This window comes from Perognathus longimembris, chromosome 2 (assembly GCF_023159225.1).
Source record: "Perognathus longimembris pacificus isolate PPM17 chromosome 2, ASM2315922v1, whole genome shotgun sequence".
Lineage (NCBI taxonomy): Eukaryota > Metazoa > Chordata > Mammalia > Rodentia > Heteromyidae > Perognathus > Perognathus longimembris.
This window is the reverse complement of record NC_063162.1, coordinates 120101715-120118491: the sequence shown is the minus strand read 5'-3', so window position 1 is coordinate 120118491 and position 16777 is coordinate 120101715.

Here is a 16777-nt window from a genome sequence, read left to right as displayed (position 1 = left end):
TCTATCTCAGGGTTAATATGAGGAGTAAATGATATAATATGCTTGCATTTTATACAACACCTACCACCTGAGAATCTCTTACTAAGTAGTAGCTATGTGGCAGCTACTATTAAAATTGCTACCAAACAAAAATCACGTTCTAATTTTCGCATCTTAAAATGCCACCTACTGGTGGAAGCTGACTTAATTGCTGTGTGTGTGAAAAGTACATATCCAGATTTACTCAGCCAGCCTTCCAGGCTTAGGTTTATTTGAATCTATTTTAAATGTTAAGAACATAATTCTTGTTATCTCACAAGGTATTCTTTCTATCCCATCATGGCGTCCTGTGGTGTCTGATGCTTAGCTCTTAGTAATTACTCTAGCCACCTAATACATAGAACAGCTCTCCTGTAGTTTGCTTCTTAGCAGCAGCCATCTGCTATGCCTTTCAGGGCAGCTTTATGTTTCTGACTCCAGAAACAGAAAGAGGTACTGGCGGCCATAGAGAAGGGGATCTTTTGTTTTCTCTAAAACAAAATAAGACTTAAAAATAAACTCTGAGTTGTGCACTGGTGGCTCACACCTGTAATCCTAGCTATTCAGGAGGTCGAGATCTGAAGATTGCAGTTCACAGCCAGCCTGGGCTGGGAAGTCCAGTCCCTGAGGTTCTTATCTCCAATTAACCACCAGAAAACCGGAAGTGGGTCTGTGGCTTAAGTGGTAGAGTGCTAGCCTTGAGCTGAAGAACTCAGGGACAGTGCCTACCCCCAGAATTCAAGCCCCATAACTGACAAGAAGTAAAATACCCTCTGAAATTATGCAAATCCCAAACAAGCTTATTAGAAAGTTGATGTCTTTCCCTAAGGAGATGGAAAATGGTATTAAAGTTATTGATAAGATATGCACAAGGAACATTTAAAAATATGAAGTCACCCTTAACTGAAGCTTGTGAAAGGAAGAAGTCCCTCTTATCCACATGGACACAGACGCAGTGCAGAAAGCCATAGGAGAACTGAAGTCGAACTTTGAATTTGCTGTCAAAGAGCCCCGGGTACTATCAGGCACTGAAAGAAGCAAGGCTTCTTTTCCTCCAGAGGCTTTGAGGGGAGCATGGCCCCCTTGACACTTTGTTTCAGACTTCTGGGCCTCCAGAACTATATGAGAATCAATTTCTGTTGTTTGAGCCATCCAGTTCATGGTATTTAATTGAGTGGCCCAAGGAAACAAATACATGATCCATTGATAACTGCCAGTAGTTCACTTTTTAAGTTCATCAGCAACCATTTGTTAGGTCCCATTGCTGCTTCTCAAGGCAGGGTGCTCAAAATACAGAGGTTACTGACAAGGTGCCACCATTTTCAGGAAAATGGGCAGGAGATGGGGTGGGGATGGGGATGGAGAGGAGCACACACAAACAGCCAACACCAATCAGAAAGCTACATGATGTACTGTGGAAACTACCAAATATTATAAGAGAAAACACGTGAACTGTGCCAAAGTAACAGGAGAAAGCTTCATTGAGGTGACATTTAAGCCAGATCTTAGGAACAAAAATTTTATAGAAATGGGAGGAACAAGAGTTTTTGATGCATATCACAAAATGAACTCACCACAATAATTTGCTGGCATAGCCAGTTAAACCGTCAACCATATTAAATCCACAAGAATAGGCACTGAAAATAAACCATATAATTTTTTACTTCTAATATATACAGCTACCTTAAAGTACCATTTGCTTTGACTGCTCAGAACAGAAAACTGTAATAAAATGATAGAGCCCTGCAAAAGCCCTTTTCTTATCAAGTCTGGTTTACCTTCAGCACAATTCTACTTTCTGTACTGATCATCTTAAAGAACCATTTTAGCATCAAATGTCTTCTTGATAAATAGGACTCAACACATTAGTGTCAGGTACCAAGTTCCAGTGCTGAGGTAGAGTGGCACTTTTGCTGCTAACAGGACTGGAGAAAAGTTCTTGTATTTCTTTCCTTCAGAGGGAATGGCTGACTAGGGCCTGTCATTTGGACTAAATGAAAGTTAAATGAGTCCATTGGTGTGGTGTCAGTCTGATTGATTCAACAGATTGGTTTTTATGCAGAGCTCCAGGAGAGCAATGCCAATTACTTCTACGAATAGACAAGAACAATCCCTCTGAAGAGTGACTTTATCATATTTAATGGAATGAAAATGTCTTCTTTGTTTCCTTTCTTCCATGCCCTGATAAATTCCTCCTTCCTGCCTGCCCTTCCTTCTTCCTTTGGAAGTTAAAAGGCCAAAAATTTAACATAAGAAGTTCAAATTTTTCTTAGACCTTGGTTACACTGAACATAATTAGGAATATCAATCCTTAACAATGATCCATAATTTTGTCAACTTATACTCCTAACAACCATTTGAGATGGGTATTTTCATTTCCCATTGTGGTATATGTATGAAAATGGAGACTTTATGATGCTAAGTAACTTACAATAAAAAAATTAGAAGGAATATGACAGAATTCAAAAGCAAGTCTGTCTGACCCCGATTGCTATGCTAATGCTTCTTAAACTTGCTGGACATGGAAGCCAACTGAGAGGCTGGTTAAGATACAAACATGGATTCTCTATGCAATTTGAATATGGAGCCTAAGATTTTGCATCTCTAAGAAGCTCCAGGTGATGCTGGCCAGTGGTTTTTGGTTTTGTTTTGTTTTGTTTTGTTTTAGTGCAGTGGCTATGTTATTTACCATTTGGTTGTAAATTTCAGAGGTTCTATTTTCCTGTCTGTGCTCTGTTGGTCATTGCTTCCCACAACCTACTAGCCTTCCCCACCTCCATGGTAACCACCAACCTCTTTCTTGGTTCTACAATTTGTCATATCCGGAATACAGTTAAAATTATACAGCATAAAGAATCTGTACAGAATGGGTTCTTTAATTTAGCCATATGCAAATAAATTTTCTCCATGATTTTTCATGGCACGGCCTCCATTGTCCGCATCTTGACATTGTTCCTCATCTTTTTTTTAAGTTTTGCCCCTTTTATTTTCTGTTGCTCAACATTTTTTAAAATTTTAGTCAATCCTGAAATAGCCCCTTTCAATCCTTACTTCACTGGGAGTAGGCTGCTACAAACTGTTATGCTATCATATATACACTGGGATCAGTTTTGTAATAAAACATTGTTAAGCCAAATCCATAAAATATAAAATATTTTCTCAGCCCCTGACTTTGTGAAGTCATTACAGGTAGATCTTTGAGTACTTGGAATAGAATTGTGGACCTCGGGGAGGCTGGGTGATATATGTTCATGTCACTAAGGCCAACAAATAAACAGAGTTCTTTGGTAATTATTTTCCCAGAAGTTGGTAAGGTTTTAAAGGGCTCTTTTGAGCAATGGCTCTTCTGGCCTCCCACATTCTTTCCATTTCCCCATAAGTAAAAGTTCTCAGACATTTTTAGATAAAAGCATTTGTTGGTAACTTGTACTATAGCTTTGTTATTAGATGAAGAAGAAAAAGCCAAAGAGCAAGAGGTCAGTTTGAGAACTACATAGCTCAAATCAGTAACTAGTTACTCATTTCAGAACTGAGAGCTGAAGATGGAAATGGTACCAGAAGAACTTGAACACCCAAATCCAAACATAAAACTTCTAGTGTAGACGTTAACAATTGTGTGTCTTCCTCAATAGAGCTGATCTGCAGCTGCAAAGAAAGCCAGTCCATTCATCATTAGCATTTTACATAATAAACTATGGACACTGCCGGATTAATCACTGCACTTGATTATTTTCCAAAACAGAGCCCATCTCAAAGGAAAAAGACTCAGAGGTACAGATTAAACAGTCACTGATAAATATTCAAAAGGATTTTCTAAGTAGATTTTTGTCGTGAATCTCATGATCTGCATAAAATAACACAATTAAGCTATAAATATTTTGATAACCATTGCAAATGATGTATATCATTTGTCAGTAAGGGTTTTTTATTTCTAAATTAATGTAATTGAAACTTCTTTCTGTTTCTCTAGTACCTTTGCCCTTTGTATGTCTGACTGAAGTTTATATTGTTCCAAAATTGTAATGAAATTAATTCATTACCATTCCTATGGCAAAAATTTAGAGAATACATTTGTGAGTAAAGCTAAGCCAGCGCAAAAGATCTCAAAACAGCAAATAAATAAGCTATGTACCCACATTATTAATATTGAACCATTCATTTTTCTTTTTAACTTCTGTTGTTCAAAAGTTGGTTTAGGGAGTTTGACTTTTCATTATGCCTTTAGGTCCCATTGAAACTGTACAAGAGATGAATTATAGGGCTGGGGATATAGCCTAGTGGCAAGAGTGCCTGCCTCGGATACACGAGGCCCTAGGTTCGATTCCCCAGCACCACATATGCAGAAAACGGCCAGAAGCGGCGCTGTGGCTCAAGTGGCAGAGTGCTAGCCTTGAGCGGGAAGAAGCCAGGGACAGTGCTCAGGCCCTGAGTCCAAGGCCCAGGACTGGCCAAAAAAAAAAAAAAAAAAAAGAGATGAATTATATACCTACCACCATAATTTTTATGTCAAAGTCCAACCTCCATTATTTCTGTATTTGGAGATAGGGCCTTTACATAGGTACTTAAGATTCAATGATTTTAGGGTTCTGGCAACTTGATTTTGAACTTCTAGTCTCTAGAATGGAGAATTTCTGTTGTTTTAGCTAACAATTCTGTACAGTAAACTCCTAACTGGACTGTAAGAGAAGACTAATACAAACAGTTAAACTTTTGCCTCCAAAGCTGATGAAATCTCATTTCTTGTAAGTAATAGTACTTTATTTTTTATAAATTAGCTTTTAGAAATGAAACATCTACAGAGGCCTCAAAAATAAAAAAGGAAATACTTAGGAATTAACTTATTCAAGAAGGGAGAATACCTCTACAATGAAAACTATAAAATATCAGTGAAAGAAATTGCAGAGATGAGATAGTAAGATATTTAAGGTTCCTGAATTGGCAAAATTGAAATTGTGAAAATGGCCACACTATCAATAGCAATCTACAAATTCAGTGCAAAACCCACTCAAATATCAATCTCTTATTTACAGGAATCTAAAATACAATACTCAAATTCATATGGAAACACAAAAGGCCCCAAATAGTAAAAGCAATCCTAAACAAAAAGAGTATAGATGATGGTATCATAACATCTGATTTCAAATTGTAGTACAGAGCCCTAGTAACAAAAATAGCATGGTGCTGGTACCAAAACAGACATGAATGATGATCAACAGAACAGACAAGAAGATCCAGGAATAAAAACACATACTACACCCATTTGACTTTTAACTAAAGAGCCAAAGCATACTCTAGAGGAAATACAACATCTTCAACAAATGGTGTAGGGAAATTTGGTTATCTATATGCCGAAGACAAACTCCAAATCAATCAAAGATTTTTCTGTAAAATCAGAAACTTTGAAACTACTGCAGGAAAACAGAGGGGAAACTCTAGAAGATGTAAATATGGATAATTATTTTTTGAAGAGGATTCCAATTGCACAGCCAATAATGGCAAAAATGGATAAGGAGGACTTCAGCAAATTCAAAACTGTTTCTGTATCTCAATAGAAAGAAATAACAGAGGCAAAACGGGAGAAAATCTCCACCAGCTATTAAGGAAGGATTAAGTAATAACAACCTGAACATATGATTTGTTTCAAAAAACTGAAACAGGGAAAGAATAGCCCAATGAATGAATGAACAGACAATGAATTAGCTGAACAGACAGTTCTCAGAAGAGGAAATACAAATAACTAAGAGACACATGGGGAAATGTTTGTGTGTAGCTATAAAGGAAATGTAAGTCAAAACTACATAAAATTCCATTTTACTATGTCAAAATAGCAATCATCAAGAAAACAAATGCATATGAGGATGTAGGGGGAAAGGAACACTTCTAGTGGGAATGTCAATTAGAATAAGCACTATAAAAATCAGCATCAGTGGCTGACACCTGTAATCCTACCTACTCTGGAGGCAGAAATCTGAAGATCATGGCTCAACCCGAGCCCAAGTAGGAAACTCTGTGAAACTCTGCTCTCAATTATTTGCCAAAAAGCCAGAAGTAGAGCTGGCTCAAGTGGTAGAGCATTGGTCTTAAACACAAAAGCTCTGAGATAGTGCCCAGGCCTCAAGTTCAAGCCCCAGGACTGGCACACAAAAACAACAAAAAATAGACCTACCTAATGACCTCATTATCTACTCTTGGAAAAATACTTGATGGAGAGTAGATTAATAGACAAGAGCATATAAACAACATACCAATTTATTGCAGTTCTGTTCACAATAGCCAATGGTGGAACCAGACAGCATGCCCAACAACTGATGAGTGGTTGGATCAGGAAAAATGTGATATGTACTCACCACAAAATTTTTCTCAGCCATAAAGAAACAAAATTATGCGGGAAAAATCATGGAACTGAAGACAATCATGCTAAATGAGATAAATAAAGCTCAAAAAGCAATATGCCATCTGCTTTGACTCATTTATGGGCTCTCTGCCCAAAAGATAGGTATATTTAGGCATATATATGTATATGTTTATATACACACACAAATAGGACATGTTTGTACATATGGAGCTGCTTACAAGGATGGGAGGGAGAGAGAAAGAGAATGATGGAGGGGGATTAATACCAAGATACCATGTGTCTAGATACAAAGATTACAACAAGCATCTCACTGAGGGCTGGGAATATGGCCTAGTGGCAAGAGTGCTTGACTCGAATACATGAAGCCCTGGGTTCGATTCCCCAGCACCACATATATAGAAAACGGCCAGAAGTGGCGCTGTGGCTCAAGTGGCAGAGTGCTAGCCTTGAGCAAAGAGAAGCCAGGGACAGTGCTCAAGCCCTGAGTCCAAGGCCCAGGACTGGCAATAACAAACAACAACAACAAAAAACCCCAAGAATCACACTGAAGGCTATTGAACAATATGTGAAAGCAGGTGAGGTTAGGGGGAAAGAAAGGAATAGAAGGGGTTAATTTGATTAAAATATAAAATATGCACATACAAAATACGATGGTGAAACCCCATGGTACAATTAATACACACTTTAAAAAAAGAATGGCAGAAGAATGACAGGAAAGTTGAGGGGTAGGAAGGGGAGGGTGAACAGAGAGGGCAAATGAGGGTGAATATAATTGAAGTATTTTACATGCATGTACTAAAATAGAACAATGAAACCTGTTGAAACTCTTCTAAAAAGGCACATGAGGTGGTGAGGTTGATAGTGTTCATTATTAAATGGGGAAAATTGGGTTATTTGCAACAACAATATGAATGGAATTAGAGATTGGAGAATGTCATGCTAAAAAAAAAGCAGTCATAAAAAGATAACTGTGTTCACAAAAATGAACTGTAAAACAATGGAACCCAAAGAATTGGAAAGTAGAGTTATACTTGCTGGAGTCTGGGTGAGTGTGGATGGGGAGAGGATGGTAGGATAGTCAAAGAGTATAAACCCTTAATTGAATAGGAAAAACTTTTCCTTTGAAATATTTTGTATAGCATGGTGACTAAATTGCTGAAAGAGTAGCATCCAAGAGTCTCACAACAAAACATGTGATAAGCAGTTGTGGTGATGATTATTTTCACTTGTGGGGTTTAATTTTTCTGCAGTATATTTATAAAGTATAACATCATTTTGTGTCCCATATACAAGAAAATATAATTTGTCAACTTAAAATATGTGGAAATTAGGCCTAAAATACAAACATAGTTTTAAACACGTAAAGAGCCATACACCTATACACACAACCAAATTGACTTAAGCATGCTATACACAGGATTGAGATTCTATGGTGAAACATCCTTTGAACAATTCACTGACTGTTTAACAACATAGAAAACAGGAAGCTGAATCATGTCTTGGCTGAAAGGGGATGGAACCTACAAGAAGGGAGACAGATAGATGAAAAGAGAAATGGTAGGTGAATTTGCCAAAATATGGTATTTCAGGGGAGAATTCAAATAGTGTAATTCCTTAGAAAGGCTAACTCACAGTCCAACAAAATTATTACCAGGAGATGGGTACTTTAAAGTTGGGGGGTGTGATCATGGGGAGAGATGTAGATGAATGAAGAGAGGAAGAAGGGAGAATATAGTCATACTATTTAATGCAACAAAATTATGAAAATGGAGGGGAGGAGTAGGGTAGGAAGGGACTGGGAAGAATTAGGGATGCTATCCATCAAGATGTATTGTTTCCACAAAATGATTTGTTGAGTGGCAATTCCTTTGCATGACTACTTAAAGGTAATTTTTTTAAGATCATAGATAAAAAAATTTACAAAGAGAAATGGTGGGTGACCACAGTCATAGTACTCAGTTTGCATACATGAAAACGGAACTAGGAAACTTGAAGAAATGGATGGGGATGAATAGATGGGGAAAAGATGAATAGATAAAAAGAGCATCAAGATGCATTTTGTGCTTAAATGAACATGTTAAATTGAAACCCATTTGTACAACTACTTAACAAAAAACAAAAAAGGATCAATGAACAAAATTCTTGCATTTATGAAGTGTGCATTCCCTGTAGAAAACTGAGGTGTGGGCAACAGTTAAGCTATCTGAGACCTCTCTTTGACTCTTGAAGTCAGAAAATACCCTCCCATATTTACAAAGGTAAGATCAAACCCACTCCTTTCCCTGTTTTTGAGGGGGGTAAAGGCTTGAAACCCTGCAAACCCAAATTCAGTTCATTCAAATATTTTTACTATAACTTTTTAGTCATATTTTAAAATCCAATGGCTTTTGAATGAGCTTGTCTTAGAAGTTCATCATGATATGCATTTTATATGTAAAATTTTACCATTCTTGCAACCTGGAATTTAATTCTCCTTTCAGTTATCTAATATGAGCTGCAGCCTTCATGGAAGATGTCATTACTGTGCACAGTTATTTCTTAAAGTTGCTTAGCAACAATTATTCAATATACAGCTCCTTTCATCTTTTTGTTACAATAATTTGAAACACTGAAAAGGGTTACTATTTTAGGTATCTAGCAATGAACCCTATTATTTCTTTACTAAAACAGCACAAGTTGATCCTCTGATTTGTACAAAAATAATAATTTCTTAAAACTCATCATAATTGCTAGTGATCTCAATATTGCTGCATAATTCTATAGGTCAGTCTCAGAGATGGCCAAACAAGTAACTAGCTGGAATAGTAAATTTGTGTTTTAAAAACATTAATCTCAATAGTCAAGAAACTGAAAATGAAAGGATGAAAAAAATTAATTAGATAATTTACCAGCCTCTTCAAACTCTTCACATTAGATAATTTTATATGCATCTAATTATATTATGAATGTCTAGTCTCTTGCTTCTTTTAGGTCTCCCACCAAAAATAATTTAGGGACAGAAGGGAAAATGAAAAGCCCTTCAATCATTGTTCAATATAAAACAACTTTTGAAGACATATCAAAATAATACAGTATCACATGATAGAAAGTAAGGAGCTTATAAGCAACAAGCATATGTGAAAAAAAAAGTCCCCATTGTGCTTATTTTCCATTTTAAGAAGGCATAGTCTTGCTTTGCATGTCAAACAAGTTTATGAAACATAAATAATTGAACATTGGGAGGAATTAAATTATGTTTAAAGACAAAGAAGAGCTAATTAGACTAAATAAAAACTTGTAGTTGCTCCTTAATTTCTACTTTATGGTTTTAGCTCATTCAAGATTTGTTTATGTTTATTTAGGTTGTTTTTAGTACAATAGTGGAACTCAACCCCAGGAACTAGTCGGAATCTTCTAGAGAGCATTCTTTTTTTGTGTGTGTGTGAAAAATATTCTTTTTCTTTTTTTTAAAGTTTTTATTATAAAACTGATGTACAGAGAAGTTACAGTTTCATACGTTAGGCATTGGATACATTTCTTGTACTGTTTGTTACCTTGTCCCTCATGCCCCCCTCCCCCCTCCCCCTTTACCCCCCTGAGGTGTTCAGTTCACTTACACCAAACAGTTTTGCAAGTATTGCTTTTGTTGTTGTTTCATTCTTAAGCCCCAAATCCCCAGACTCTTCCAGTCCCATACATAATCTTCAGGATGAATGCCAAGTAAACTATTTTTTAATCTATCTTTCTCTGGTATTGTACCATTTGTAAGGAAATGGAAATACTTGGAAAAATTACATTAGGTAGTGTAAGCCGGACCCAGAGAAACACAGGTTGCATGGTTTCCCTCATTTGTGGGAGCTACAATATGCAAAACTGTAAGTAAAAGCATTGGGTGTTACTCAAGCAGTTACAACTGAATTAACTGAAGTATAAGTCAAAGTCCAACTAACTAAGCAACAGGAAATGGGTACTTGCAGGGAAGGGGCAAGAGGAGAGTAGTAGAAGAAGGCATGGGGGAAATGAGTAGAATGCAGGCAAGAATGCATACTATACCACAGAACTGAGAGAAATTAGAGAAGGGGTGAGCCGAAGTGGGGGATGAAGATGACACAGATAAAGATTCCTTGTATATGTAAGTTACTTTGTTAGATGGCAAAAATTCAACATATAACCTAAACATTTTTTAAAGTGAACAAAGGGGTGAAATGGGAAGGGCAGGTGAGAAGGGGGACATGGATCAAGAGGCACTGTATTCCTAAACTGCACTGTTGCATAGCAACTCCTTTGTACAACTCCTTTTAAAAAATAAAAATACCCTTTAAGAAAAATCTATCATTCTCAGTAGTGGAATGCTCTCCTTTAACAAGGTCCAGTAGCCTCATGGTGTGTGGAAAGAATTCCATCTCAGGTCATTCACTCTTCCCCCAAAGCCTTTCAGAAGGTCTATTTGGAGATTACATTCTGTCCCTCCATACCTATATTTTGAAAATTTGCTGCTGAATTTTTTACTGGCTCAAAAATGGAAGTCAGTGCTCCACATGCATAATTTGAAGTATTACAGCCATATAAGCAGCACCTAGTTCAGAATGCAAAACATCATCACCCAAAACCTCAGAAGACCCCATGCACACACTTTATAATCATATTATTCACAGAGTTGACCATTATTTGAATCTTCTTGTCATTTACTTGGTTTCCTTCATATTTTTTTTACCACTGATGTCTGATCACTCATAGTGTTTTGCAAAAGGGTGTCACAGACTGCCATCCATCTGTCCTTCCCTGTATTTTGGTTGTACTAGAGTTTCAACTCGGAGCTTCACACTCACTAGACAGGTGCTCTCCCACTTGCTTCATGCTTCCCAACCTTTTCTTTTTTGCTTTAGTTATTTTTTCAGATAGGATAAAACTTTTTACTGGAGGCCTGTCTCAGTCTCAAATCCTCCCACCTGGGATTACAGATGTTTAACTCACTTTGTTGAGATGTGGTCATGCTGACTTCTCTTGTTTTTTTATCTGGGTCATGTATGCCTCTTGCTAACTTTTTGCTCAGGCTGGCTTCAAACTCAGCTCCTCCATAGTCTACTTCTGAGCAGCTGGAATTACAAGCATACACCACCACGCCTGGGTCGAAGATAGGAATTTCTATCTAGTTGAGGCTTTTTGTTTTGTTATTTTACCTTCTTCTGAGGTAAATGTTTTGAGCCATTATATGTCTTAGGACAATTCCTTTGTACCCTTAGTCTTGCTATTTGCATTCTTTACTGATTTTGATGAAGTATCATATTGCTATATTCATTTTTCCTTTACAGTCAGTGCTTGTGTTTTAAAAGTGCGCTTCCTACAGCAATATTTTGAAGATTTTTCTCTGATATTTTCTTGAAGCATTGATTTGTCTTCCTTATTTGATCTTTACATGACCTACATATAATTTTAAGCACCAAGGATTGTTTTCCCACAAAAAGACCCTACATGGTGCTGTGTGGCTCAGTGTTAGAACACTTACCTAGAATGTGCAAGGCCATGTGTTCCATCCCCAGCATTGAAAAAATAAAAGTTCCAGATTTCCTGCAGAGTAAGTTATTTCCTGATTCATTGTTCTTCCTAAAGATGTTTTATTAGGCCTGATCCTTTGCAATTCTGCGTAAATTTTAAAATTTATAAATTCAGAAAACATTTGAAATTTTAGTGATTGTGTTGAAACTGCAGGTATTTTTTCTCAAATACTAGTTCGCTCTTTTTAAAATTATAAGTAGTTTTACAAAGGCATTGCCATTCAACAAAGCAGTTTATGAACACCAAGCATCTTGATCAATAACATTCTTTTCATCATTCTCTTCCAATCCTCCCAATCTCATTCCTGCTCTCAATTTTCTTAATTTTATAAAATATGCATTGGATATTATTATTGCATTCTCCCACACAATTTCTCTTTTTATCCACCTGCACCCCTCCCCTTGATTTCATCCTGCCTTTTCTAGTACCTGTTTCCTGAATTGTGAGTCTTTTTGTTTGTTGTTGTTCGTTTTTTGTTTTTTGCTAGTCCTGGGCTTGGACTCAGGGCCTGAGCACTGTCCCTGGCTTCTTTTTGCTCAAAGCTAGCTAGCACTCTGTCACTTGAGCCACAGCACCACTTCTGGCCATTTTCTATATATGTGGTTCTGGGGAATCGAACCCAGGGCTTCATGTATGTGAGGTAAACACTCTTGACACTAGGCCATATTCCCAGCTCCTGTGAGTCTTCCTAAGGGATCACACTGTTTTGAGTTCTACCATATTTTGGTTAATACATTTATGTATATTTGGATACCAGCCCGCAGTGCTTACATCATATTTATGAATTAATTCTGGCTTCTACCTCTGACAGAAATCCTTTCTCTCTGGGTCTAGCTTACTTTACTTGAGTGTTGTTTTTTTTCAGATCTTTCAATTTCTTTGCAGATAATACAATATCATTCTTCCTAATGAATGAGTAAAATTCGATTGTGTATATACACCACATTTTCTTGATCCTTCTGTCCAGTGAGGGGCATCTGGGCTGATTTTATACCTATGGTGAATAGTGCTACAATGAACATGGTTTTGCTGGTGGCTTTACTGTATCTTAGATTGTAATCTTTTGGATAAATGTTCAAGAGTGAAATTGCTGGATCACAGGCTAGTTCTATGTTTAGTTTTTTGAGGGACTTGCATGCTGAAGGGTTGAACAAGTTTATATTCTGGTTCCTTTTGGCCTACATCCAAACCAGCATCTGTTATTGTTTGTCTTCTTGATGAAGGTGACATAGAATATGTGTTGTTTTGATTTACATTTCCTTTATGGCCAGAGATGTTGCACATTTCTGCATATATCTGTTGGCCATTTTTTACTTCTTCATCTGAGAAGTCTCTAGTTGGCTCATTTGCCCATTTGTTAATTGGGTTGCTGGTTCTTTAAGGGTTGCTATAGCAATGGAAACAAATTGGTACTGGCACAGAAACAGGCCTGAGGACAAATGGAACATAAGACTGAGAAATAAACCCACAGACCTATAGTCATCTAATATTTGATAAGGGAGCCTAAAACAGAGGATGGAAGAAAGACAGCCCTTCAACAAATGGTGCTAGGAAAACTGGATACCCACATGAAAAAAGCTGAAACTGAACCCCTATCTATCACCTTGTACCAGTATCAATTCAAAATGGATCGAAGACCTCAATGCAGCAGTATGAGAAACATGAGTACCCCTCAGCAGAGGAAGGAACTTTCTGAGAAAGATCCAGAAGCTCAGCAAATCAAAGAGAGAATTGGTAAATGGGATATCAAACTAAAAGGTTTCTGCATGGCAAAGAACACAATTAAAAGTTAAAAGGACAGCATCCAGAATAGGAGATCTTTGCCAGCTATACATCAGACAAAGGCCTAATATCTATATTATACAAGATCTTAAACTACTGGACTGTAATGATAAATTAAAATGTGTATAATATTGAATCACCCAATCTTTGTGCATTGAATGCCTCTAAGTGTTTAGTATCTTTAAATTTTAAAACATTTACAATGTCTACCAGAAAATCCTTGGTTAATTTGTCTGTATTTAATATTTGTTGACAAAATACTTTCATAACTCTGCATGGTTTATTGCCATTAGGTAGAAATGCAATTTACTCTGTATAGTAATATTTGCATCTAAGAAGTGTGCCAAATTGTTATTCATTCAAATAATTGGTAATTTGTAAAGAATTTCTACATAAAAAACGGTATTTTCTGAAAGAGCAGTTTTTGAAAAAAAGTATCTTTTCCCTCAGTCTCAACAGAATACTCTCAAGGATTCCTTATGTTTGCTGCAGATGTTTGGTGGAAACCCTGTAATTGGATTGAAAAGTGCCTTTCATACAGAGTTTAAGAGTGTTTTTATTGGGTCAAGAGCTCATGCCGTAATCCTAGCTACTCAGGAGGCTGAGATCTCAGGACTGATGTTTGAAGCCACACTGAGCAGAAAAGTCTTTAACACTTATCTTCAATTAATTACACACACATGCACACGCACACATATGGACAAGAGTTGAGCTGTGGTTCTGATCAAATGAGTTAAGGATTCTGCCTCTTTATTCTATTGTCTGGAAGGACTTAAATTTAGTCCAGACTATTTTACAGTACTAAAAAAATAAGTTATCTACACTTGGAATTTTCTAGAAGTATTTTAAATTATTGACTTAATTACTTTCATGGCAATTAACCATCCTTTAGACTATTTATTTAACCATCATGTGTTTTTAAAATGTTGTTGTGTCTTTTGCTCGTTTAGGTATGTGTTCTTCTCTTTTTTTCTTGATTAAATTTTCCAGGAGTATATCACTTTTATGTGCTATGAATTGAGTGGGTACTTTGTTAGGCAGGGCATAGGTCTACAAGCACATTAGCAGGATCATATGGTGAATATTTCACTTTTTGAGGAACTTACATAACTGTTTTCTGCAATGCTTGTTCGTTTTTATATTCTCACCATGAAAGAACCAGGGTTCCAATTTCTTCACTTCCTTGCAAACACTTGTTATCTTAAGGGATGGTTATTACAGTAGCCAAATTGGTGGTTGTAAAGTAGTATCTCATTGTGGTTTTGATTTTTATTTCCCAATGACGAATAATATTGAATATTTATGTTCTTTAGAGACTTTTCCACAGTAGACTTTACCTGGTGTTTTTGTGAGGTGTAATTTTCATTATGTATTCTAGATACAAAGCTCATTAAATATGATTTGCAAGTACTTTTTCTCACTCTGTAGTTTATCTCATTCCTTGATACTTTCCTACAAAAGTTCTAAATTCTGATGAATTCCACTTTGTTGGATTTTTGTTGTTGCTACTGCACGGGCATTTATTATCATCTATAAGATTCCAGATCTCTTTCTAAGAGTCTGTAGGCTTTATAGTTTTAGCTGTCACATTAGGTCTTTGATCAATTTTGCGTTCATTTTTATGTGTATTTCATTACTTATGATTAGGAAAATATAATCTCATTCTTTTGCATGTGGAAATCTCATTTTCCCAATAAAATTTGTTGAAGAGAATATTCTTTCCTCCATTAAGCCATATGCACATTCAATGTGTATCTCATTTTTTGATTTTATAAATTTATAAATCAATTTATGTTTAAAAAAGTTTTTAGGGCTGGAAATATGGCCTAGTGGCAAGAGTGCTTGCTTTGTATACATGAAGCGCTGGGTTTGATTACTCAGTACCACATATATAGAAAACAGCCAGAAGTGGCGCTGTGGCTCAAGTGGCAGAGTGCTAGCCTTGAGCAAAAAGAAGCCAGGGACAGTGCTCAGGCCCTGAGTTCAAGCCCCAGGACTGGCAAAAAAAAAAAAAAAGTTTTTAATTTCCCCAACCATTTGAACAAAAATTATAATTTTCAGGCTGGGAACATGGTTTGGCGGTGGAGTGCTTGCCTTGCATGCATGAAGCCCTGAGTTCGATTCCTCAGCACCACATAAACAGAAAAGGCCAGAAGTGGTGCTGTGGCTCAAGTGGTAGAGTGCTAGCCTTGAGCAAAAAGAAGCCAGGGAGGGCTGGGGATATGGCCTAGTGGCAAGAGTGCCTGCCTCATATACATGAGGCCCCGGGTTTGATTCCCCAGTACCACATATGCAGAAAATGGCCAGAAGTGGCGCTGTGGCTCAAGTGGCAGAGTGCTAGCCTTGAGCAGAAGGAGGCAGAAGGAGGGGTGGTGCTTAGGCCCTGAGTCCAAGCCCCAGGACTGGCCAAAAAATAAAATAAATAAAATAAAATAAAAAATAAGCCAGGGACAGTGCTCTAAGCCCCAAGTCCATGCCTCAGGACTGGCAAAAACAAACAACAACAACAAAAAAAAAACACCCAAAAAACAAAAAACAGAAATTATAATTTTCAAAGCAAATTAAAGCATCATTTATTCTATACTATGGAAACATAGTTTTCATTACCTATTATACAAATGATAGCATAATAATGAATCTCATAAATAAAAAGGAAATATTCTGAATGTTAATATGTAATGTGATACAGTAGAAATGATGAAATGTTCACAACGGTGTCTAATAATAAAATTGTTGGAATTATACACTTAGTATTGGGATATATTTAATTATGGAGATATATTTAAGTTAAAGAAAATCTCTGAGGACAACAATAACTTTTATAACAAAGTTATATACAAGGAAATTATCAGCAAAATTATTTGTCCATTTTTAAGCTTTTCTTGTTTATAAAAAAAAAATTTCCACCCAGCACCTACTGCTATTTCACTAATGTTATAACATGTTCAAACTGCCTACTAGTGATTCTGATCCATATTTTGCATTCATATAACCAAAAGTAAAGGAAAATATTCAAAACTGAAGTAATTGTTATTTTCACAACAAAAATACATTTTAAAAGCCAATGATAACTGAAATAAGATGGTC